The sequence below is a fragment of the Hemiscyllium ocellatum genome, chromosome 12 (assembly GCF_020745735.1).
Source record: "Hemiscyllium ocellatum isolate sHemOce1 chromosome 12, sHemOce1.pat.X.cur, whole genome shotgun sequence".
NCBI classification, from domain to species: domain Eukaryota; kingdom Metazoa; phylum Chordata; class Chondrichthyes; order Orectolobiformes; family Hemiscylliidae; genus Hemiscyllium; species Hemiscyllium ocellatum.
In genome coordinates, this window is record NC_083412.1 from 56,976,434 (window position 1) to 57,002,752 (window position 26,319).

Sequence of the window (26,319 nt, forward strand, 5' to 3'; positions counted from 1 at the left end):
TCCCCTACTGTATCCGGTTCCAAGCCTCCAACTTGGCACCGCCCTCTTGACCTGTTCGTCATCTTTCTCATCTATCCACTCCATCCTCCTCTCAGACCTATCACCTGCTCCCGCACCTTCATCTACCTATTGCATTCTCAGCTACCTCCCCCTAGCCACACACCCTCCATTTACCTCTGAGCAACCCGCCCCTCCCCCCATTGGCCCACAAGCCTCATTCCTGGTGAACAGCTCATCAATTCTCCTGTTCCTCAGATGCTGCCTGACTGATTGTGCTTTTCCAGCACCACGCTCTTGACTCTGATCTCCAGCATCTGCAGCCCTCACTTTCTCTTAGAGTGATACTTCTCCAAAGCCCACCTGCCCCTTGCAATCTGGTGAGGTCGCACAATCTTTTCAAGCTTCATTCATCAGTCCAGTTTATGACGGTTCCAATCCAGATGTGTCTTTCTTCAATTGCCCAGTCTTCAGGCTTCCCCAACCCCTCTTCCTTGCTTGGTCTTCTACATTTACAATACAAACAACCTGCAGATGACCAGTACAGTTAGACAGAAAGATGTCTCCTCGCAGATAGAAAATTGAGCAGCCTGTAATAGCCGACATGATCAGAGACGTACATTCACCTTCTACAGTACTGCACCTCTCGTTATGTGAGTGGAAACCTTCATCTTCAGTAGAATCTCTGTTATGCAACCATCAGTCAGGACTGCCTCTGGTGCAATGCTGTAATGTAAATGTGATATGAATATTTGGAATACTCTGTTCTAAAAACTTACCCTGGGAAGAAGAAACCTCCTGTGACATTTACAGTGATATTGAAGATGTGTTTGTGTACATTCAAGTTTTGAGTGAAGCTGTGAACACGTTTTAAAATAATATGTTTGCTTGACTTATTGAAATGGAGAGGTATAGTAACATGAGAAATCCCTTACTTATCATTAGCTGTCATTGTAGTTAACAACTACTGTACTTTACATTTTTGCAATAGTGTTTAACTGTTTCTTTCTTAACCTTTACAAAACAGAGGTAAGTTTCTTTATATTTAAAAAAATTCTACTGTCTCTTCTGTGTACAAATATACTGTCATGAACAGCATTTAAGTTAGGCTGGTAATTTGCAGAATCAAAGTTGAAAGATTATGCAAATTTCAAGTGGATATAAATCTTCAGGATCAGACCAAACATGTTGTAAATCCAAAATTATTAGCGCAAAGAATAGTTAGTACATCTTTCATAGGTCATACTTTTACTTAAATTAATTTTACTGAGAAATATTTTGCAATATGTGCACTACTTAAATTCTTACTAAGTTGAAAGCATAATAAGCTACCTTGTGTTTAATATTACAAATTTTCGGGCATTAATACGTTGAAGCTGTTTGTTAATCATTATACAAGTAATTAATGTCTGTTAAAAGTCTGTCTATACTACTAGTCACAGGTTTTTTTCAGAAAGTCTAAGCACTTTCACATAGAGAGAATGTTCAAATTATTCCATTTAACTGATCTTGTGGAATGTGATGAAGTTTGGCTTTCATTCACTTAATGCTGGTGTGCCAGTAAACACCAGGAGGACAGTCTGTCCTTTGGGCAAATTATGGAAGCAGTTAATTGAATTTACAAATCACATAGTATTTTGTGATGCCACTAGAACAGCTGTTTTGTGGATTTTAAGATATAGAATGTAGCAAATAATGTGAACATGGACTACATTTACAACATAAAGACAAGGCATTTGGCCCAACCAGTCCAGACCAGTGTTTATTTGAGTCTCCTCCCATTTAAATCTATCATCATGACCCTCCACCACTTCTCTCTCAAATGCTTGTTCAGATTCCCCTTGTATACATCTACAATTCACATTAATGATTCCCTATGGTAGTGAGTTTCACAATTTTGGTAAACATGTTTCTTCTCAATCCTTTACTGGATTTCTTGGCGACTATTTTATATTAATAGTTGCCGGTTAAACATTTCACATAGTTTGCATATTATTCAATTCAGAATTAAATCAATCTAAATTTGCAGTAAAAATCACTTTGGGTGAACAGTATGGAACTAAATTGATTCTGAACTGTATGTTCTTGAACTTCATATAAATTAACTACTTTGTGACTGACAGTTATCACAGCAGTAACAATTACAAACAATATGCCAACACAGTGCCTAACTGTTGCACTTGGCTTGGTATTCTTGGAATTGATTCATAGATTTAGTGGTAATAATTTGTTATCCACAAATGAATTTATTAATTGAATTTTTATTTCTTGGGTGTAACCATTTCACATTTCTCATTCGTAGAAGCCAAGGTATTTGAGCTGATTTATCTTATTGAATATTTTTACCTTTGAGTATTTCTGTTTGCATTCAGATAATTTTAGTAATTTAAATTGCAACAGCTGAAAGATATAACCTTATCACAATTAATAATCTAAGGAAACAAGGTACCATGCCATGAATATTGAAATATATTTATGCTTCCCCTCTGTGAGGCTGGCTGAGAATATATTACCTGTCAGTCCTTACCATATACCAAAATACAGCCATCTATGTTGTTACTTATTTCCTGGCAAATTTAGAAACTCCCAATTGAAGGAACTGAGATTGAGGTATTTAACTTGTTCAAGAAAATGCAGGGTAAACATTTAATTGGTTATTTTTAAAATTATACATTTAAAAAACAGAAATATTCATCCTAAGTAGAGACCATTCAGCACACTGCAGCTCTTTTGACTCTCTGCTGGAGTAATTGCAAATTATCTCACTTTAGAGACCTTTCTTTGTAATATAATATCTTCTCTTTCCTCAAATGTTTTATTTTGACAGTTCGAGCAGCTCTGCACAAAAACTTTGTCCTTATCTATTATCCTACTCTATTAGGGACAATTTATAATTAATTGATTACTATAATTAGCTCCACAAATCAGAGGAAATCGTCTTATTCAACTTATCAGAACTTGATGTAATGTTAAGAAGATTCTTAAGTTTTATTAGCCTTCCCCAAACGAGTGAAGTAACCTTAGCATTCCCTCATTAGCTAGTATTTCATCTTATTTATACATTCAGATGCTTAATAGGATACAAGAGTTCTTATGTGAAGGAAAGACCAGTATTGAATTGTGAGGTTTCAGTAGCTTTCCCTTGCTATCTTGTTAGATCAAGGCATTTTATCAAGGAATTTTAAATATCAGTGTTTCTATTGTTTAAATAGCACTAGCAATGTAAACCAATCTTAAATAACACTGATAACTGAGAACCCAGCTAAGAATGTGGATATCATTCTGAAATCAACAGAGAAACACATAAAATGGCAAAAGGGAATTCACTCCAATCATCCCATGTCAACATTTACCCTTCACGTCAACAAAGAGCTTTAATCACCTTTATCTGCTCTGTTCCCAAGACTTTTCATCCTCTTTTCTATCATTTGCCGATCAAGTCTAAATTTGATTGTGACTCAGGTTTTGCTTTGACCAAAACCTACATAAATGAAATCCACAGACTCACAACAAAGGTGTGTCGTCTTTGATTCTTGTACATTTGTAAGTAGATAGAATGCTTATCTCTGAGTCAGGAGGTACAAATTGGAACATATAAGCCAGGATGGCACTCTGGATGCAGTACTGTACTGTTGGAGGTGCTATCTTATAGATGACACTGTATCTGCATTCTCAGGGTGATATAAATGTTCCTGTGATTTTATTTGAAAAAAAGCAATGATGTCTTGAACAACATTCATTTCAACCAACAATTAAAACAGATTGTCTGCTCAATGTCCCATGGATATTTTTGGAATTTACTGTGTGTAATTTGGCTGTTGCATCTTGTACAGTACAACAGTGAATTCATTTAAAGTGTGTTCATTGAGCTTGAAGCATTTTAAGGCTAGTAAATTTGTAAAAGCTTACATATATTCAGTGTTTTTTCATGTTATCTTTTGAGCCCAAATCCTTCTGCTACCTTGCAGCACAACCTACATTGTCATTTATTTCCTTCAAACTGAAATTTTCATCTCTCCTTATTGACTTTGAATTCCATATGTTATTTCTTAGCCTGTTTGCTGATCTATATGTTTGATCTTCTGAAGAATTAACTAGACTTCCTATCTTCATACCATCTGCAAATTTTGATACTATTTCTCTTAGATCTAAATCTAAATTATTTCCAAACAAATTGTCCCGGAATTGCAGAACATCACATTTATCCCATTTCCCACCAATTTGAAAAGTTGCCACAATTCCTACTCCTTTCTTTCTTCTGTTGTTTTAATATTAGTTTGCTTTCTTTCCCAAAAGTTCATATTCCTTCAGCAGCTCTCATTAGTTTTTTCCAGAGGTTTATCCAAGCCAAGAACTATTCAGGATATCAGCACACCTCCAATTTTGACTTTAATTGCTCCACCAATAGTGGATGCATCTTCAGTTTCTAGACCTTAAACTCCAGAACGTTTTCCCTAACGTTCGCAGGTAAAGGGACGGCTGGAAAATGGGAAGCCTTCAGAAAAAAGAGTGATATGGTGGCTCAGTGGTTAGCACTGCTGCCTCACAGCACCATGGACCCGGGTTTGATTCCAGCCTCGTACAACTGTCTGTGTGGAGTTTGCACATTCTCCATGTGTCTGCGTGGGTTTCCTCCCACAATCCAAAGATCTGCAGATCAGGTGAATTGGCCATGCTAAATTGCCCACAGTGTAAGGTGCATTAATTAGGGGCAAATATAGGGAAATGGGTCTGGGTGGGTTACTCTTCGGAGGGGCGGTGTGGTCTTGTTGGACCGAAGGCCCTGTTTCCATACTGTAGGGAATCTAATCTAAAATAAAAATGAGATAACGAGAGTCCAGAGAAAGTATATTTCTGTTAGGGTGAAAGGAAAGGCTGGTAGGTATAGGGAATGCTGGATGACTAAAGAAATTGAGGGTTTGATTAAGAAAAGGAAGGAAGCGTACGTAAGGTTTGGACAGGATAGATCAAGTGAATCCTTAGAAAAGTACAAAGGCAGTAGGAGTATACTTAAAAGGGAAATCAGGAGGGCAAACAGGGGACATGGGATAGCTTGGCAAATAGAGTTAAGGAGAATCCAAAGGGTTTTTACAAATACATTAAGGACAAAAGGGTAACGAGGAAGAGAATAGGGCCTGTCAAAGATCAGCAAGGTGGCCTTTGTTTTGAGCTGCAGAAAACGGGGGAGATTATAAACGAGTATTTTGCATCATTATTTACTGTGGAAAAGGACATGGAAGATATAGAATGTAGGGAAATAGATGGTGACATCTTGAAAAATGTCCATATTACAGAGGAGGAAGTGCTGGATGTCTTGAAACGTAAAGAAGAGGATAAATCTCCAGGACTTGATCAATTGTATCCTAAAACTCTGTGGGAAGCTAGGGAAGTGATTGCTGAGCCACTTACTGAGATATTTGTATCATCGATAGTCACAGGTGAGGTACCGAAAGACTGGAGGTTGGCTAACATGGTGCCACTGTTTAAGAGAGGTGGTAAGGACAAGCCAGGGAACTACAGACCAGTGAGCCTGACGTCAGTGGTAGGCAAGTTATTGGAGGGAATCCTGAGGGATAGGATGAACATGTATTTGGAAAGGCAAGGACTGGTTAAGGATAGTCAACAAGGCTTTGTGCATGGGAAATCATGTCTCATAAGCTTGATTGAGTTTTTTGAAGAAACAAAAGTAAAGAGGGTTGATGAGGGCAGAGCAGTAGATGTGATCTATATGGACTTCAGTAAGGCATTCGACAAGGTTCCCCATGGGAGACTGGTTAGCAAGGTTAGATCTCATGGAATACAGGCAGAACTATCCATTTGGATACAGAACTGGCTCAAAAGTAGAAGACAGAGGGTAATGGTGGGGGTTGTTTTTCAGACTGGAGAGGCCCTATGACCAGTGGAGTGCAACAAAAATCACTACTTTTCATCATTTATATAAATGATTTGGATGTGAACTTAAGAGGTATAGTTAGTAAATTTGCAGATGACACCAAAATTGGAGGTGTAGTGGACAGCGAAGAAGGTTACCTCAGATTACAATGGGATCTTGATCAGATGGGCCAATGGACTGAGAAGTGGCAGATGGAGTTTAATTCAGATAAATGCGAGGTACTGCATTTTGGGAAAGCAAATCTTAGCAGGACTTATACACTTAATGGTAAGGTCCTCGGGAGTGTCGCTGAACAAAGAGACCAGAGTGCAGGTTCATAGCTCCTTGAAAGTGGAGTCACAGGTAGATAGGATAGTGAAGAAGGTTTAGATTAGATTACTTACAGTGTGGAAACAGGCCCTTCGGCCCAACAAGTCCACACCGACCCGCCGAAGCGACAACCCACCCATACCCCTACATATACCCCTTACCTAACACTACGGGCAATTTAGCATGGCCAATTCACCTGACCCGCACATCTTTGGACTGTGGGAGGAAACCGGAGCACCCGGAGGAAACCCACGCAGACACGGGGAGAACGTGCAAACTCCACACAGTCAGTCGCCTGAGGCGGGAATTGAACCCAGGTCCCTGGCGCTGTGAGGCAGCAGTGCTAACCACTGTGCCACCGTGCCGCCCTTTATTTTTTTTTATTTTTTTTTAACCCCCACACTACCGCCTAACTGCGGTAGTGCTTATTTTTATCCCCAGCACCCATGGTGTGTGTGTGCAGGTGTGAGACACAGTGAGAGACACAAAGTGTACAAATCTTTATTCAATTCCCACCACCAGGAAAAGTAGGAAAACACCCGAGTGGCCTGTGACGAGCAGTGCCCTTCACATGAAAGGGCAATGCTGTGTGATCAAAACAGTGAAGGGGAGGGCAGGGACTAAATCAAAATAGAGTTGGAGGGGGAAATGATGCACTCCACTCCCTGCGGCGCCCACCTCTCCCTGAACAACTCCAGGGTGTTGGTGGACACCGCGTGCTCCTTCTCCAAGGACACCCGGGCCCTAACGTAACCGCGGAAGAGGGGCAGGCAGTCGGCCCTAACGACCCCCGTGCCGCCCTTTATGCTTTCCGTATGCTTTCCTTTATTGGTCAGAGTATTGAGTACAGGAGTTGGGAGGTCATGTTGCGGCTGTACAGGACATTGACTAGGCCATTGTTGGAATATTGCATGCAATTCTGGTCTTCTTCTAATTGGAAGGTAGTTGTGAAATTTGAAAGGGTTCAGAAAAGATTTACAAGGATGTTGCCAGGGTTGGAGGATTTGAGCTATAGGGAGAGGCTGAACAGCCTAGGGCTGTTTTCACTGGAACGTCAGAGGCTGAGGGGTGACCTTATAATGGTTTACAAAATCATGAGAGGCATGGATAGGATAAATAGACAAAGTCTTTTCCCTGGTATGGGGAGTCCAGAACTAGAGAGTGAGAGGGGAAAAAATATAAAAGAGACCTAAGGGGCAACATTTTCACTTAGAGGGTGGTACGTGTATGGAATGAGCTGCTAGAAGAAGTGGTGGAGGCTAGTACAATTGCAAAATTTAAAAGGCATTTGGATGGGTATATGAATAGGAAGAGTCTGGAGGGATATGGGCTGATTGCTGGCAGGTAGGACTAGATTGGGTTGGGATATCTGGTTGGCATGGACGGGTTGGACCAAAGTGTCTGTTTCGGTGCTGTACATGTCTATGACTCTATGACTCTATTTCACCACCTCTGTCTCCTCCTTCAATGGTGTCTTTAGAACCTACCTCTTGGATCAGATTTTCGCCATGTATCCTATTAAACCCTTATGTTGTTCAGTATTAAACTGTATTGATGATACTTATATGAAATATTTGGGGGATTTTTATTATGCACCAGGTGCTATTTAAATGCAAATTTATTTGTTCAATATCTGGCTTAATCTGTTAAATTGGAGACTTTCTTGATCTTTTTGATATTTTACATCTTCCAGACTCAAAGTTGAGGACTTCTAGAGCTACCAACACTAAATCATTTACCACTATGGCCTACATGTGAAAGTAAGGCAGGACATACCTTTCACTGAGCATGAATGAGTCTGGATTGTTGGCTGTTGGCACCACTCCCCACCTCTTCCTCTGCTACATTGATGACTGCATCGGTGCCACCTCGTGCTCCCACGAGGAGGTTGAGCAATTCATCAACTTCACCAACACATTCCACCCTGACCTTAAATTTAGCTGGACCATCTCTGACACTTCCCTCCCCTTCCTGGACCTCTCCATCTCCATTAATGACAACCAACTTGACACCGACATGTTTTACAAACCCACCAACTCCCATAGCTACCTGGATTACACCTCTTCCCACCCTATCTCCTGCAAAAACCCTGTATTCCCAATTCCTCCACCATCGCCGTATCTGCTCCCAGGAGGACCAGTTCCACCACAGAACACACCAGATGGCCTCCTTCTTTAGAGACCACAATTTCCCTTCCCACGTGGTTAAAGATGCCTTCCAACACATCTCGTCCACATCCCGCACCTCTGCCCTCAGACTCCACCCCCTCCAACAGTAACAAGGACAGAATGCCCCTGGTGCTCACCTTCCATCCTACCAACCTTCACATAAACCAAATCATCCGATGATATTTCTGCCACCTCCAAACGGACCCCACCACCAGGGATATATTTACATGCCCACCCCTTTCCGCCTTCTGAAAAGACTGTTCCCTCTGTGATTACCTGGTCAGGTCCACGCCCCCCAACAACCCACCCTCCCGACCTGGCACCTTCCCCTGCCACCGCAGGAATTGCAAAACCTGCGCCCACACCATCTCCCTCACCTCCATCCAAGGTCCCAAAGGAGCCTTCCACATCCAAAGTTTTACCTGCACATCCACCAATATCACTTATTGTATCTGTTGCTCCCGATGTGGTCTCCTCTACATTGGGGAGATGGGACGCCTCCTAGCAGAGCGCTTTAGGGACATCTCTGGGACACCCACACTGCCCCGTGGCCCAACATTTCAACTCCCCCTCCCACTCAGCCGAGGACATGGAGATCCTGGGCCTCCTTCACCGCCGCTCCCTCATCACCAGACGCCTGGAGGAAGAACGCCTCATCTTCTGCCTCGGAACACTTCAACCCCAGGGCATCAATGTGGACTTCACCAGTTTCCTCATTTCCCCTTCCCCCACCTCATCCCAGTTCCAAACTTCCAGCTCAGCACCGTCCCCATGACTTGTCCTACCTGCCTATCTTCCTTTCCACCTATCCACTCCACCCTCTCCTCTCTGACCTTCATTCCACCCCCACTCACCTATTGTACTCATTGCTATCTTCCCCCCACCCTCCACCCTGACCTATCACCTTCATCCCCACTCCCACTCAACTATTGTACTCTATGCTACTTTCTCCCCACCCACATCCTGCTCTCATTTATCTCTCCACTCTTCAGGCACTCTGCCTCTATTCCTGATGAAGGGCTTTTGCCCGAAACGTCAATTTTTCTGATAATCTGATTAAGAGTCACCAGCAACCTTGAATGTAAGGGTCTTATGGCACACTGGTAGTGTCCCTACCTTGGGATCACACGGTTTGGTTTCAAGACTCATTTCAGGATCTGATGGCAACAGGAGTGCATCATTTACATGTCTGAAGAACTTGATACGTTTTCTTCATTTCAAGCTGAAATCTTAGCTGTTTCTTTCTACAGATGTTGCCTATCTTGCTGAGTAATTAGTTTGTTTGTGTTTCTAAAATAACCTGGAAACGTTTGTGCAAATCCACAAATAAGGAAAATTACCATGCAATATTTCATAAATTGTTATGGCCAAATATAAATTCATAACTTTTGGGATGGTAGTGTAATAGCACAGCCACTGGGTTTACCAAGCTCAAGTAAAAACCAAGCATATCCTCAATTGATATTTAATATAATAGATTGGTCACCAGTATCATTAGACCATGCATGTTGGCAGTGCAAGTTGCAAAGCGTTCTTTTCCTTTCTGATTTTAAAAAGACTAAATGCAGATTTACACCAGTGTGTAAAATATTGGTTGTTTGTCTACATTTGCTTATTTTGTTGAGTTTTCAAGAGTATATTATTATTGTGCTGTGAAAACATTTACTTCAGTACAAACTGGAAATGAAATTTGAGATTACATGTTATCCCAACTCAACTAACCATCAGTAAAGCAGGTCACGTGGTTCTGGCTGGAAAGTGCAACTGTACAACAGTCTGATTGTCTTCAGTTGTAATGCTCTCTGCGATCAAACCCTGATAGTTACTAATTAATTTCAGGCATGTAAATTGACCATTTGGGAGAAGTCACATGGATTGTGATAAATAAGATGAGGAGTGCAGGAGTGAGATGACCTGCAGTCATAGGGCATATTTAACATCTCCTTAAGAGGAACTGTTCTCTCTGAGATGCACACAACATTTAATTGATCTTTGCAACTGCACTCAAAGAATTGTATGGTCTCTGTCATTCTTGATGATGACTGTTGATGCTATCACTTGTGTGGCAGACTCACAACTTATGAAGGATGCAGGCACAAACAGGCTGTGACGTATTTAGTCACTAGGCAACAACTCCCATTGCATGCTATAATTGTGATGATAGTTCATATCAGCAGCATTCCTAATGAAGCACTGACAGGAATTTGGTTGCAGCTTGAAATATGGACCATTAGTGCTGAGTCATTGCTGTAATTGAACAGTTTTCATATCATCAGTGAGGAGTAGACAGTTGGCTTAGAGTTGGAAAGAAGATAGTAAAGCTGAAAATGTGTTGCTGGTTAAAGCACAGCAGGTTAGGCAGCATCCAAGGAACAGGAAATTCGACGTTTCGGGCCAGAGCCCTTCATCAGGAATGAGGAGAATGTGCCAGGCAGGCTAAGATAAAAGGTAGGGAGGAGGGACTTGGGGGAGGGGCGATGGAGATGTGATAGGTGGAAGGAGGTCAAGGTGAGGGTGATAGGTTGGAGTGGGGTGGGGGTGGAGAGGTCAGGAAGAAGATTGCAGGTTAGGAGGGCGGTGCTGAGTTGAGGGAACTGACTGAGACAAGGTGGGGGGAGGGGAAATGAGGAAACTGGAGAAATCTGAGTTCATTCCTTGTGGTTGGAGGGTTCCCAGGCGGAAGATGAGGCGCTCCTCGTCCAGCCGTCGTGTAAATATGTTCTGCTGATGGAGGAGTCCAAGGACCTGCATGTCCTCGTTGGAGTGGGAGGGAGAGTTAAAGTGTTGAGCTACGGAGTGGTTGGGTTGGTTGGTCCAGGCGTCCCAGAGGTGTTCTCTGAAGCGTTCCGCAAGTAGGCGGCCCGTCTCCCCAATGTAGAGGAGGCCACATCGGGTGCAGCGGATGCAATAGATGATGTGTGTGGAGGTGCAGGTGAACTTGTGGCGGATATGGAAGGATCCCTTGGGGCCTTGGAGGGAAGTGAGGGAGGAGGTGTGGGCGCAAGTTTTACATTTCCTGCAGTTGCAGGAGAAGGTGTCGGGAGTGGAGGTTGGGTTGGTGGGGGGTGTGGACCTGACGAGAAGATAGTAAACAAATGATTGGATTTTAACTCTCCCGATCCACTCTTGGTTGACACAGGGTAGACCACAGCTAAGAGAAGCTGGAAGAAATTATTGAATGTTGTCACTGAGTTTATGCTTCCTGCTATATTAGTTTTACTTTTATATTGGACACTCACAAGGAGGAGGCAGGTCCCTCTTTACAAATATGCAAATCTAGGTCCTGTGATGTACTTAGGACTCCAATGCAATATTAACACCCAAACATGGGAAGTGCTGCCCAGTATCACAAACTAAGTAAAAACCAGCAGAACTGATTTCTGAGAGTTACTAGAAACGATATTTACATGGGCCCTCAGATCACAAGAATCTGTGTTTTCTTGTACCTTTAAGATTTCCAAAGTATATTTGAACTTGATTCTTTTTTCGTTTTATTTTGCTGCATGTATTTCTAACAAAGTATTCAGCACTCATGATAGGTGACATTCTTGCTATTTTATTTGGATGAAGGCAGAGGAGTGGCAGCAGCTGAGCTGCCTGAAGTAGGAACAGTTGGTCCTTTGGAAGATAGTTGAGGGTATTTGCTTGTGGAAGGCATTAACCAACTGACACATTCCTGGATCCAAGGAAAAGGCTACACTTCTCAAAGCAAATTGTCATATATTTGGGTGGTCTCCTACAATAAAATCTGTTATTTGATCACCCAAATGGTAATTGCCTTGCCATTGCCACCTAAGACATCATTGCCTTCTCTGCCATTATCATGTTCCGATAATGGACATCTCTTTCATGAGCTAATACACAGCATATAATTGCAGAAAACAGATTACCAGGATCCTATTTTTCCGGTTCTAAACAACACATTGCCTCCTCTTTTATTGCCTTCAGTAAAAATCTTAGCACTCAGATTGTGGTTTATTGAGTGTAACCATTAAAACAGGGAAGAGCATCAGGGAGATTTGTCAATAGAACCCCAGAACAATATTGCAGAAGTCACCACCAAGTTTACAAACAGTTGTCATGACATCCTGTGACAGCTAACCATTTTCCCTGTATAACTCCTGCAGAAACACAAATGCCGAGCTGTATGGGGAGAAATGCAGACATGCCTGATGACATCCACCTGCAACCCCAACAAACGTGAGCAGTTAAGGTATAACCAAATCCTCCAGGAGGATCAACGAGCTTGCTTAAGGCTCTGGAAACAAAAACTCAGCAGCCTGGCAAGGCTGGGGCACTGTCTCTATCATCAATGCAACATGCTGCACTTTACAAGACCTGATGATGTTCCATATTTAAAACTACCAATCAGATGCATCACTCGGAGATTCCAAATTGATCATGATTAGACTAGATTCCCTACAGTGTGGAAACAGGCCCTTCGGCCTAACCAGTCCATACCGACCCTCTGAAGATTAACCCACCCAGACTCATTCCCCTCGGACTAATTGACCTAACACTATGGGGCAATTTAGCATGGCCAATTCACCTGACTTGCACATCTTTGGACTGTGGGAGGAAACCGGGACACCCAGAAGAAACCCACGCAGACACAGGGAGAATGTGCAAACTCCACACAGACAGTCACCTGAGGCTGGAATCAAACCTGGGACCCTGGTGCTGTGAGGCAGCAGTGCTGTTGAAAGGATTTGAAGCACAACAGCAAAATACCTGAATGCACACCAGTTAAAAGTGATGATAATGGTGTTTCCTATCCTCTCTCCTTCCCCAACCTTTGGTAAGTATGACCACATTGTTCCTCCTCCAGTACTTCAGTTCCATTGTTTAGCATGGTTGGACTACCCTCATTTTGTACCACTCCAACCTACCCAGTCATAGCCACAAGAACTTTAACAATACCTTCATTTCTCAAATCCATCCTGACATGATTCACTCCCTGCCCTTTAACATTGACTTGCTTCAAGGCCAATCTACCATCTCCCACTCTCTGTAGACTCCAATTCCTGGATAATTACTGCACATATCAAGTTCTGCCTAACCAACACATTATTTGTGCTGATTTATACTTTCCCTTGGTTCCCTTATGCCTCGAATGTAAAATGATCATTTATTTACATTCCTTCAATTTTTGAAACAAGTTTTGATTACTCTGACATGGGTGACTGCGTCCATGGTCTGGAATTCAGTCTTGGCACATTCCATATTGGTTTTGGGTTGGATCTTCTGTGTTGAGATTGAGAAAAATGGTTACATGCAATTGAGCTGCAGGGCTTCTATGATTGTTATTTTGTTTATCTCACAGGCAACTTAATTAATAGGAGAGGGGCCTGTTGTGTTGGAAAGTTACAGCACTAGGCTGCGGTTGGGGAGAATGTGTGGATATCATTGGGAGTATAGGGTTAAGATAATGTGTGTGGCTCTGTTGTTTTGGTTAGGGATCAGGATATTCCCATCATCGGGTTGGGGTTGTTATTCTATTGTTTAGTCAGAGGCATGGGTATTCTGATTGTGATCCGGGGTGGTATGGCAATGCTGGTTGAGTGTGAAAGGGGAACAGCAAACAAAATGCTGAAGTGGACAGCTTTGGAGGAAACATTCCTGTTTCTCTTGGCCCACAAGCATGCTGTAAGGTCTCTTATAGAATTATTTTTATACAATCCCTACAGTGTGGAAACAGGCCCTTCAGTCCAACAAGTCCACACGAACCCTCTGAAGAGTAACTCCAGACCATTTCCCATACCCTATTATCCTATATTTGCCTATGACTTATGCACCTAACCTACACACCTCTGAATACAATGGGCAATTTAGCATGGCCAATTCACCTAACCTGCACAACTTTGGACTGTGGGAGGAAACTAGAGCACCCAGAGGAAACTCAATCAGACAGGAGAGAATGTGCAAATTCCATGCAGACAGTCGCCCGAGGCTGGAATTGAACCCGAGTCTCTGGCGCTGTGAGGCTCAGTGCTAACCACTGAGCCACTATGCTACCCAACATGGAGTCAGCCGTTCTTGTCTCTTTTCACATGCTTTGTTTCCAGACTTGGGAAATCCAACTGGCAATGACTGTTAAAATGAAGTCAGGTGGTCCCATGATAATATTTAAGTGACCATGCACCTCCTACAAACAGAATAATTGCTCAGTTCTCTTCTCATCTCCATTACATAGTGGTGGAGATGGTTTGAGCTCCTGTTTCACATTCACTGGATTCAACCTGTTTTTTTAGAATTAAGAATCAGCCCTACATGCTTCCATCATTTTGGAACTTCACTATGACTTACAGGCAGAACACAGTACAGTGACTAGAGTAATCAATACATTCATTTCATCAAATTTGGGATCACTTCAAATTGAGAGGGAGCAGGTAGGTTTGACTCAGTAGTGATACTTCCTTTTCTGACTCTGAAGACCTTATCTAGAAATTTAACATATAATCCATTGAGACGCCTAACCACAGTATTGATTGAGTGCTGCACAGCGGGGTGAGAAGATCATACAGTCGTAGAGTAATACGGCATGGAAACAGACCTTTCGGTCTGACTTCTGCATGCCAACCAGATACCCTAAATTAATCTAGTCCCATTTTCCAGCATTTGGCCTATATTCCTCTAAACCAAGGTTTGTGCGAAGATTTGTAGCTCGGGTGCTCGTTGTTGTGGTTCTGTTCGCCGTGCTGGAAGTTTGTGTTGCAAACGTTTCGTCCCCTGGCTCGGCGACATCATCAGTGCTCTGGAGCCTCCTGCGAAGCGCTTCTTTGATGTTTCTTCCGGTATTTAAACCAACAGCCACGCTCAGACAACAACTCACTAGAACAAAGGACCCGATACCCAACATGAGCAAAACTAATGTAGTTTACAAAATACCATGCAAGGACTGCACAAAACACTATATAGGACAAACAGGAAGACAGCTAACAATCCGCATACATGAACATCAACTAGCCACGAAACGACACGAACAGCTATCCCTAGTAGCCACACACGCAGACAACAAGCAACATGAATTCGACTGGGAAAACACTACTATCATAGGGCAAGCCAGACAGAGAACAGCCAGGGAATTCCTAGAGGCATGGCATTCATTCACAAACTCCATCAACAAACACATCAACCTGGACCCAATATACCAACCACTACAGCGGACAGCTGAAACTGACACCCGGAAGCGGCAAGGACAGACCACTATAAATACCGGAAGAAACATCAAAGAAGCGCTTCGCAGGAGGCTCCAGAGCACTGATGATGTCGCCTAGCCAGAGGACAAAACGTTTGCAACAAAAACTTCCAGCTCGGCGAACAGAACCACAACATTCCTCTAAACCCTTATACTCATCCAGACGCCTTTTAAATGTTGTAATTGTATCAGCCTCTGCCACTTCCTCTAGCAACTCATTCCAAACATGCACCATCTCTGTATGAAAAAGTTGCCCCTTAGATCCTTTTTTCATCTTTCCCTCTCACCCTAAACCTTTGTCCTCTAATTTTGGACTCCCCTACCCTGGCTATTCACCCTATCTCTGCCCCTCATGATTTTATAACCTTTAGGTCAACCCCTCAGCGTCCGATCCTAAATAGCCCCAGCCTATTCAGCTTCTCTCTATAGCTCAAACCCTCCAACTCTGGCAACGTCCTTGTAAACCTTTTCTGAACCCTTTCGAGTTTCACAATATCCTTCCCTTAGCAGGTGGGTTTCATTTTTCAGATGGTATGCTAGCCCAAAACTCTATCTACCCTTCAGGTGAACATTAAAGATCTGAAATCACTGATATTGTGCAGAGGATCTTTTGCAGAGTCATGACTAATTTAATCACCCAACCCTTGGCAACAAAACAAAATCATCTGGCTATTTAACTCATGCTGTCTTTGCTTACCCTACATTTTAAGTGATTACACTTCCAAAAGTATTTCACTGGCTGTGATACATTTGCGATCAAGTACAGATGCACAAGTTCATAATTTCTCTTTCTCTACAAGGGCAATTAAAGAGTTAATGGAGTGCTAGATTTCTTTTGAAAGCTAATGCTGGTTTAAATGGGGAGATTGGAAAATCCATTTCTCAGGTGTAAGTTTGAGATGGAAAGTGAATTGTTCCATAGTAACTGTAGCTCATTTAGTCTATTAATATTTAAAGACATTTCAGCAGTGTACTATATAACAGCCGATATAACCTCTGGTTAATGTACTCTAAACAGTCAATAATTCTTCAGATTGTTCTGGAATGCTGAAATCATGCATATTTTGGAGGATGACAAGGTTTAAATCCCAGATGATTTGCAAATGCACAACCAAGGGATGGGAAAGTAAATTGATCAAGGTTATTTATATAAGGTTGCTGTCCTGAATCAATTTTTTCCATTTATTTCCATTGTAGAATATAATTGTATTATTTGTATTTTATACTCCTACATTGTTGTCTGCGAAACAACATTAAGCACTTTTTAAAGAGTTGTTTGAATGAAAAGAACGCAAGTTATCGCCCACTGGGAAAAAATCTTTCTTATAGTATGAAGCATGATGTGATTTTAAGGTAACTTGTTGTCATATAACTCATTATATCTTATTTAGCCAAGTTTTGTTTCAATCAGGTAACTGCAAGGAATGGATCTGCGGACCTCAGACTCTGTTTGGATCTGCATTATGTATTCCATTGAGCCATCGGGCAACCTGAAGGTTTAAATAATTCTGTTGGTAATCCTGAAGCTGGTAGGTAATAAATTGAGTTTACTACATTTTGTTCTATTTTTCACCAATGAAAGCACAATGTTACCTTTCATGCAGAAGGTTATGCCCTTTTTTTCAACCTTTTGCTTTAAGAAAACTTCAATTCAAAACTTGCTTAAAGGAGTTATGTGACATCACCTGGATCTGTGCTTTATTGGCAAAACACAAGGATGAATATAAAATATAAAACAGAAAGTGCTGGAGAAGCTCAGATCTGGCAACAGCTTTGTGAGAGTTAACATTTCAAATCCAATGTGCCTCTTAGAGTCATAGAGTCATAGCGATGTCAGCATGGAAACAGACCCTCAGTCCAACCCGTCCATGCCAACCAGATGTCCCAACCCAACCTAGTCCCACCTGCCAGCACCTGGCCCATATCCCTCCAAACCCTTCCTATTCATACACCCATCCAAATGCCTTTAAAATGTTGCAATTATACCAGCCTCCACCACTTCCTCCGGCAGCACATTCCATACACGTACCACCCTCTGCGTGAAAAAGGTGCCCCTTAGGTCCCTTTTATATCTTTCACCTCTCACCCTAAACCTATGCCCTCTAGTCTTAGACTCCCCCACCCAGGAAAAAGACTTTGTCTATTTATCAAATCCATGCCCCTCATAACAAGGAGATCAAACCAATGTTAAAACCAGAACAACTTAGAAAGCTAACTTTGAAGGCACAACAAGTTAACATTTGGCAATAAATAGATAAGTTATTCACTTTGCTCTTTGTGATGACACTGTGCAATAGAGATCAGTCCTTCATTGTGTGTAAGTTAATGAATGAACTGTGTACATTAGAAATCTATCTGTTTTACTTTACAGAATTGGTTGAAGTTGTGGGAGTGGACTGCTTGTCCAGTAATAAAGAAGCACTTTATTTACACAATATTTCTTAAAGGAAATATTTTGCTCAGAAATTGGGAGCTTAATGAAGAAATAAAGCTGTTTTTCTCCAATTGCAAATTGAATCCATTTTTATCCAACACCAATCGGAAGGTCCACTTTGTGGAAGACCTCCAGGCTGTGTGCAAGCATGACCCCGACCTCCCTGTAGCCAGTCATTTTAAGACAGCATCTTGCTTGCTTGCTCACTTGCCTATCCTTGGGATGCTACAAGACTCCAGCAATACACAATGCCAACTGGAGGAACCAGACCAGACACTTTACAACCTTCTCTTCCTGAGTTCAACATCATTAGATTATGAACTCACTCCTGTTTTCTTCCCTTTCTTTTAGCTTTACATTCTGGGTATTCTTCCTGCTTCCCCCACTCCTGCGGGACTGTCTGTTCTTTCCAGTCTGGCAGTTAGACACACCATTGTTTTGCCATTCTCACATTCCAATCACTTAATCTGCACGAGCAGCAGCCTTTCTCCCCCAGCACTACACCACCTCACCCACTCCCCCACATATAGCATAACTGCTGCCCCCTCCACACTTCACATCAGCTCTGATGAAGAATTATCCAGACTTGAAACATTAGCTTGCTCTCTTACTACGAATGCTGCCTGACCTGCTGTGATCTCCAGAACTTTTTGTTTCAGTACAGATTCCAGCATCTGCAATAATTTGCTCCTACCAGACCCTGTCAGCCTGCCACACAGGTCAATGCAGTTTCCATGGTTTGTTGAAATGCCTTGTAGTGCCAAGAAAGTTCCCAGACCTTCTCCAGTTCACCAGAGTGAGTGCAACCATCTTTTCTCTGTTACCTCACATTCATACAATTTGTTCCTCCACACACCTTCCAACCAAGACTCGTGATCTACCACCTTCACTACTGCCAGCAACATGTGCCCTCAGTCGCTATCTCCCACCTTAACCTGCCAACCTTTCATAGCTTCTGTGCTGTGTACTCATTAAGTCACTCACGACACCTCACTTTCACCCATCTGTACGAGCACCAAACAGCTGTGTCACCCACTTTCAGGGTGAGGACATGACAAAGGACTCTGTCACTTACTCAGTTTCTCCCTTTTGTCGCATTACAGGAAAAAATAACAAGCAGGGATAGGTAGTAGGGTGTCTGACATTCGACCTCTCATCCCCTACAAGGAGAGGATCTTGATCCTTATCAGGAGGTAATAATCTGGTTCTGTGGAAATGCTGAAATGTCCACGATCTAGCAAACAGGTAAGAAGCATTATTCATTGTTGTACTACTCTCCTATTACCTCCACTGTCAATATATTATTAGAACTCCATAACTTTTACCCCATTGGCCATGATGCATTTTCTCTTTTGTCTCCTGCAGGTACCAATTAGATGTTGACATCCATGATCAAGCAGATGGTACCTCAACACAAGAATATCTGAGAAAGACAGCACGGGCTTCTGAGGAAGTACCAGCAAGTCTACGTCTTGCACTGCCCACCAGCTCAGATACTGACACATCGGCAGGACGGTTAGCTCGATCAGAGTCAGGAGCACCTCCTGGTGAGCAAACCCTCTGCAGCTGGTTGAGGAAAAAACGCCCGAAGTCTCTGGCACTTGGAGAACTACCAGAGACCAGGCACCTGTCCAGCTTTAGGCACCAAAGGACCCCATGGTGTTAGCAATTCGTGACTTCGTGCAAATGCACGAGCTAGCACTGCGCAACTTGACACACACAGGTTAGAAGGCTACAGCACCATGGCTGGGACCCTTTAGCCAAAAGAACACTGCTGACATCTTGTAACCATGACGGGTACTGACATGTTCCATTCACAATGCACAAAGTCCCTGATATGGATCAATTTTATTGATCTCAGGAGAGAGTCAATTGTAGTACATGCCTGATGGAAATAAAACTCCTATTGACGTGGTCTCTACTCTGACTAGGCTAGCTGATTCCATAGCCTCAACAACCCATGTATTGCTTACCTTTACAAACATCCTCTTCAACAGCAGGATATGTTCTGGGTATATTGTTTTCCACATACTGTGTGTCACTTCACTCATTAAAATCTACCCCCTGTACGCACTTCTTCAGGTTCTGTGTGTAAGCCCTGTTGTGTTAAATGTTGCCTTTGGAGATTACTAGAACTACTGTTGTGGATTTTGTATATTGCATGTTCTGGATTTTAATTTGCTACAAAGATTTTTTTTTTGTAATTCCTATTCTCTCTCACATCATGGACATCAAATCACCAAAACAAGATAAATAAGGTATCCTTACATTTCCACAGAGTGATGGCATCTTTCTAGTGCAACCATTGAAGTGCTAAAGACTATAGTTCACATCATTTCAAGAAATGGATATTTGGTTATCCAATAATATTCATAAGCTCAGGATCCTACAAAGTGCTTAAAAGTGAATGAAGTAGCTTTGATGTTTAATCTCTATTGTAATATAGGGCAGATGACTAATTGGGAGATAACTAAAGGGCTAACAAAGAAGGATAAAATTGACTCTGAAAATAAATTGGCAAGAAACATTAAAATCATAGATACATAAAATATGGGAGCAGGTCTAAGCCATTTGGCCCTTTCAGCCTGCTCTGCTGTTCAATATGATCAAGGGAGATCCTTTAACTCAATGCCATATTTCCACTCTCTCCCCTGTACTGATTGGAATGAGGTCAGCCAGGTGGATTTAATAGAATATGAGTTTCCAGACTGGCACTGTTCACCTGCCAGGGAGTCCTGACTGACAGAAATAAACAGGAGTGTCAGGGGCTCTGTTCACTCTAGCAGCCAACTCTGAGCTAGCTGGATCAGTATTTAAATGTACACATTTAAATAAAGGGTAGCTTGGTGACAGGACACTGGTCTTCACAGAGATATTTCATCCCCATATCAATAAATGGCAAAAACTTTCATGAGTATATAAAAAGAGAGAGTGTGGCTAAAGTAAGACTGGGACCATTGGAGAATGCAACTGTGGAATTATTGACAGGGAACGGAGAATGCTAGATCTTTTGACCCAATATTTACAGTAGAAGATACCATAAACATCACAAAGACAATAAATAAGCAAGGTGCTAATGGGAGGAAACATCTTCTCATAGTATCTAATTTAAAGGACAAAATTTTGGCAAAATAATGGGATTGAAGGCAAACAAGTTGGCAGGACCTGATGGCCTGCACCCAATGTTTTTAAAGGAAGTGACTACACAGATGGTGGAGTCATTTGTTAAAATATTTCAGAACTCATTGGATTCTGGACTCCAACCAAATGGAAAATTGTTGATGTGTCACTCCTGTTCAGGGAGACAGGAAGTAGGATACCATAAACTAGTCAGTCTAGCATCTGTTGTTGGGAAAATGCTAGAGACCATTATTAAGGAAGAAATAACAGGACATTTTGAAAGGTTTTACAGAATCAAACAGGGTCAACATAGCTTTGTGAAATGGAAACTTAGTTTGACAAATTTGCTAGTTATCTTTGAGAACATAACAAGCAGAGTTGATAGAGGAAAAGTGAAAATGGAGTGATTTTAGATTTTCAGATTTTCATTTGATAAAGTGCCACATGAAAGGTTATGATCCTTTAGCCCGAAGAACTATATCTCACTCTTTCTTGAAAACATTCAAATATTTTGGCCTCAACCACTTTCCGTGGCAGAGAATTCCAAGGCTCGCCACTCTCTGGGCAAAGAAATTTCTCCTCATCTCAGTCCTAAATGGCCTACCCAACACCTTTCAACTGTGACTTCTGTTTCTAGACTATCGGTCATTGGTAACATGCTTCCTTCACTTACTCTATCTGGTCCTTAGAATTTTGCAAGTTTCTATAAGATATACCCTCATTCTTCTGAACTCCAGTGAATATAGCGCTAACCGAACCAATGTCTTCATACGTCAATCCTGACATCCCAGGGTCTGTCTGGTTAAACTTTGTTCACTCACTCCATAGCCAGAAAATCTCTCCTCAGATAAGGAAACCAAAACTGTGCTCAATACTCCAGGTGTGGTCTCACGAAGGTCTTGCATTACTTGCAGCACAACATCCCTGTTCCTGTACTTAATCCTTTTGCTATGCAGCCCAACATACCATTTGCTTTCTTTACTGCCTCCTGCACCTGCATGCTTATTTTCAGTGACTGGTGTACAAGAACACCTTGGTCTTGTTGCACTTCTCCTTTTCCCAATCTATCACCATTCAGATAATAATCTTCCTGCCTGCTTTGCCACCAATGCGGATTTATCCACATTATACTTCATCTGCCATGCATTTGCTCACTCAGTTAACCTGCCTAAATCACATGGAAGCATCTCTGCATCCTCCCTATAGTTCACTTTCCCAGCCAGTTTTGATTCTACTTTTGATTTTTCCTTCCTCGTCTACATTTTTAATAGCTCACATGAATGTCATTGCTCGTAAACTAAGTACCCATTTAGCCAATTTGTTGATGAACAAATCATATCTACATTGCAGAGAGTGACATGATTTTAGACCTAAAACCCTCTACATGCTGATACACACATGTTGTATTTTACATGTGGATATGGCATTTTGAATATGCTGAACCCACACTGTGTCTCAGCAATTCTCTGAATTAACTTTTACAATTTCCATGTTAGCCAAAGCTTGTTTTTAAGAATTGGGTACCACAGAGAAAATTCCAGGCTTCATGTAAACTGCACAAACTTCATTCTGTGACACCTAGAATGGAAATGAAGCTAATGTGGTGGGGACAGGTGACCAATATTATTTGGGCAATTCATGACCTACTGAGCTGCAATGGCCACACTTTTGCTGAGTGCCTTGCCTTCAGTACTTATGCTTGAGATGGACTTGCTGATCAGGTCATGAAGTTTGACCATTAAGCCTTTCTGGAAAGCAACTTAGATAGGCAATGAGAGTTGCAAGGAGCATTTTAGTGCACTTTGTCTCTTCTACCCAAAATCATGGCCTCCCTAAAATCTACTAGGAGCTCAACCCTCAAATGTAATTACACTCTTTTTCAGTTTATTCAGGAACACAAACATGAAATGTACCAATGATTATCTTTGTCATGATTTGAACTGAGTTCCTTCATTGTAATCACTCCAGTATATTTAGAAATCCGACCTTAGGATTGCCAATTCATGTCTTTCATTTTGGTTGCAGTTGGAATGTTTTTGTGGTTCCGTGTAGTGACCCTATAAATAGTTGACTTGGGACCAACTTAGCTGACATTTTTGGTTGACTTCTGTGTTGATGTATTTACATGTGGCTAAAGCTGTCACACAAGCCTGATGAAAATTATAGTTTCTTGTAGTTTTGATATCTATTTAGGTCCCAAAGGGCTATAATTCATGAAAACAGGATTTGTGATGAGAACAAAAGTTGAAGAATAATCTCTGTGTCATATGTGGTTCACAAATAATAACTGGATTTAATCCATACTGAAGATCACTGAGTAAATATGAATGAGAAAGAAATGGTATTTTTATCTGTATAAACAATATAATTAAAATTATAAACGTTGATGGGAAAAGTAAGAAATTTAATTGTCTGACGCCAGGATTTATAATGGCTGCTGTAAGCCTTTATTGCTCCTATTTAACAGGAAAAAAGTTATGATTAAAATCCTCTCAGCAGCATGTCTTGCATATCATTGACATAAATTAATATCTGAATAAAATTTTAAACTTTAAAACAGGACTAACTCGAGACCAAAATCTTGTATATGATATGAATTTTCAAATAGTGATTTCCACCCTAATGCCTGAAAATTCAATGAACATGTCTTCATTGATACCAGCTGCCTGCAGCTATTTAATAGCTAGAGGCAGGACTTCCAATCCCTCAAGTTCCCTTCCAACAGATCTAGCAATTCAAGGATAGGCATCCATGAGACACTGTGTGCCATCTGCAAGCAAAAAAATCATACGCCCCACAACCTGAAACCTCACGGCCAGGCATATCCTCCAGTCAACCATTACCATCAAGCCAGGGAATCAACTCTGGTTCAATGGAAAGTGCAACATTGAACACACCTAAAAATGGGGTGTCAAGGTGGTGAAGCTCCCAAATAAGACTACTTGCATGTCAAACAACAAGTGACAGGCAGAACTGTCAGATCAGATCAAATCAGATTTGCAGTTCTGTGACATCCATTCATGAATGGTGGTGAACAATTGAACAACTCATTGAAGGAAGAGGCTCCACAATATTCCTATCCTCAATGATCAGAGAGCCCAGCACCCAGAGCAAAAGATGAGGCTGAAATATTCACAGCAATTTGAGCCTGAAGTACCTAGTAGAATGATTCATCTCAGTCTTCTCTAGTAATCCCCAGCATTCCAGATGCTAGTTTTCAGCCAATCTGTTTCACTCCACGTTATATTATGGAATGGTTGAAGACACTGGCTGTTGCAAAGACTATGGGCCCTGATAACATTATGCAATAACACTGAAGACTTGTGCTCCAGAATTTGCTGTTCCCCCAGCAAAGCTCTTCCAGTATAGTTACAACACTGGCATCTACCTGAGAATGTGGGAAATTGTTTGGGTGTGTTCTCTACACAAAAATGTGCCTAATTGTCAGACTGCCAGTCTACTTTTGATCATCAGTAAAGTGATAAAAGTGTCATCAACAGTGCTATCAAGCAGCATCTGCTCAGTGATGCCTAGTTTGGGTTCCATTAGAGCCACTCAGCTCCTGAACTCATTACAGCCTTGGTTCAAACATGGACTAAAGAGCTGAATTCTAGAGGTGAGGTGAGGGTGATTGTCCTTGCATTAGACCAAATGTGGCATCAAGGTATCTGAAAAAAAATTAGAGTCAATGGGGATCAGCAGGAAACCTCTTTGCTAATTGGCATCATACCTGGCACAAAGTAAATGGTTGTGTTTATGGGAGGTCAGTCATCCCAGCTCCAGGACATCACAATGGGAATATCTATGTAGAACCATCATCAGCTGTTTCAAAGTGGCCTCTCCATCATAAGGTCAGAAGTGAGATGTTCATGGGTGATTGCACAATGTTTAGCACTATTTGTAGTTCCTCTAGTACTGATATAGTCCATGTCCAAGAACTGGACAAAATCCAGACTTGGGCTGAAAAGTAGCCAGCAGCTTTTATGTCATACAAATGTCAGTGAATGACTATTTTCAATAAGATACAATTTAATCATCATCCTTTGACATTACCATCAATGGCATTACCATCATTGAATTCCCCACTATCAACATCCAGGAAGTTACCATTAACCAGAAATTGAAACGGACTCACCATACGTATGGTGTCAAGATGGTGAAGATGGCAGGGTAGGAGGTGTTTGGGTTCCCAGTCCATCTGCTCCTTCTTGCAAAACCGACAACATTCTTTTTTTTCAAATTTTATTTTCTTCATTTAATTTTTGAATCAAATTTAACTTCTTTCTGTGGCTGCAGTGGTGGAGACAGATTGCAGGGAGTACTTCAGCGGCAGATCTGGTCCAATTCTCATGGCCATGGCAGTCACAGCTTGAGTAACTGTTCCAGCAATCGATGAGTTGGTGTTGGTTCTTTTCCTCTGATGTTTTGGTGGTGTCTGCAATAGCAGTGGAGAGAATGACACCTTGGTCCTTGGGAGTTAAATTGGGTGGTCAATCGGTTCTTGGAAGTAGAAATTGGCTTGGTTCTTGGGAGTTGGCACAGTCACCTGGCTATGATGGTGGCAGCTGGAGTATCAGCAACAATGAGGCAGCTTTGGCAGAGGTGATGTTCTGGGTCCGGACAGCGGCGGCGGGTGCTGCATCAGTGTGCTTCCTCCTTGGTGGTGCAGCCTCAGGGACAGCTTTAGTGGCTGTGGAGTGTGGTGGTGAAATTTATTCTAACTTTGTATAATTTATTTCTTTTTATAATTTATGCAGTTGAAATGGCACCAGCTTATGACTTATACATGTGTTTTCATAAATATATGTAACAATAAATTACTATTATTATTTTTGTATATATAGGACAGCAGGTCAGAGGCTAGGAATTTTGCAGCAATTAACTCACTTCCTGACTCCCCAGAGCTTGTCCACCATCGGGAGAATGATGGAATACTCCCTAATTGTCTAAATAAGTACAGCTCCAACAACACTCAATGAGTTTGATACCATCCAGGACAAAACAGCCCACTTGATTCGTACTACATCCACAAGCATCCACTCCCTCCATTACCAACACTCAGTAGCTGTATTTTCTTCTACCTACAAGATGCATTGTAGAAATTCACCAAAGCCCCTTAGACAGCACCTTCTGAATTCATAACCACTTTCATCTCAAAGAACAAGATCAGCAGTTACACAGGAACACCATCATCTGTATG

General features: G+C 41.8%; 2 long non-coding RNA genes across 3 annotated transcripts in view; one reads left to right on the plus strand and one right to left on the minus strand.

Annotated features, from left to right (window-relative positions):
- LOC132820769 (uncharacterized) overlaps positions 1-26,319 on the minus strand; it is a 66,233-nt gene that overhangs the window by 30,515 nt on the left and 9,399 nt on the right. The window lies entirely within an intron of this gene.
- Positions 847-20,141, plus strand: LOC132820768 (uncharacterized). 2 transcript variants are annotated; one of them, XR_009645236.1, is made up of 4 exons: positions 847-906; positions 16,977-17,094; positions 19,103-19,244; positions 19,365-20,141. It is a non-coding gene; the product is annotated as an uncharacterized LOC132820768 (long non-coding RNA). The 2 variants fall into 2 exon arrangements; XR_009645237.1 differs by lacking the exon at positions 847-906 and adding an exon at positions 971-1,026.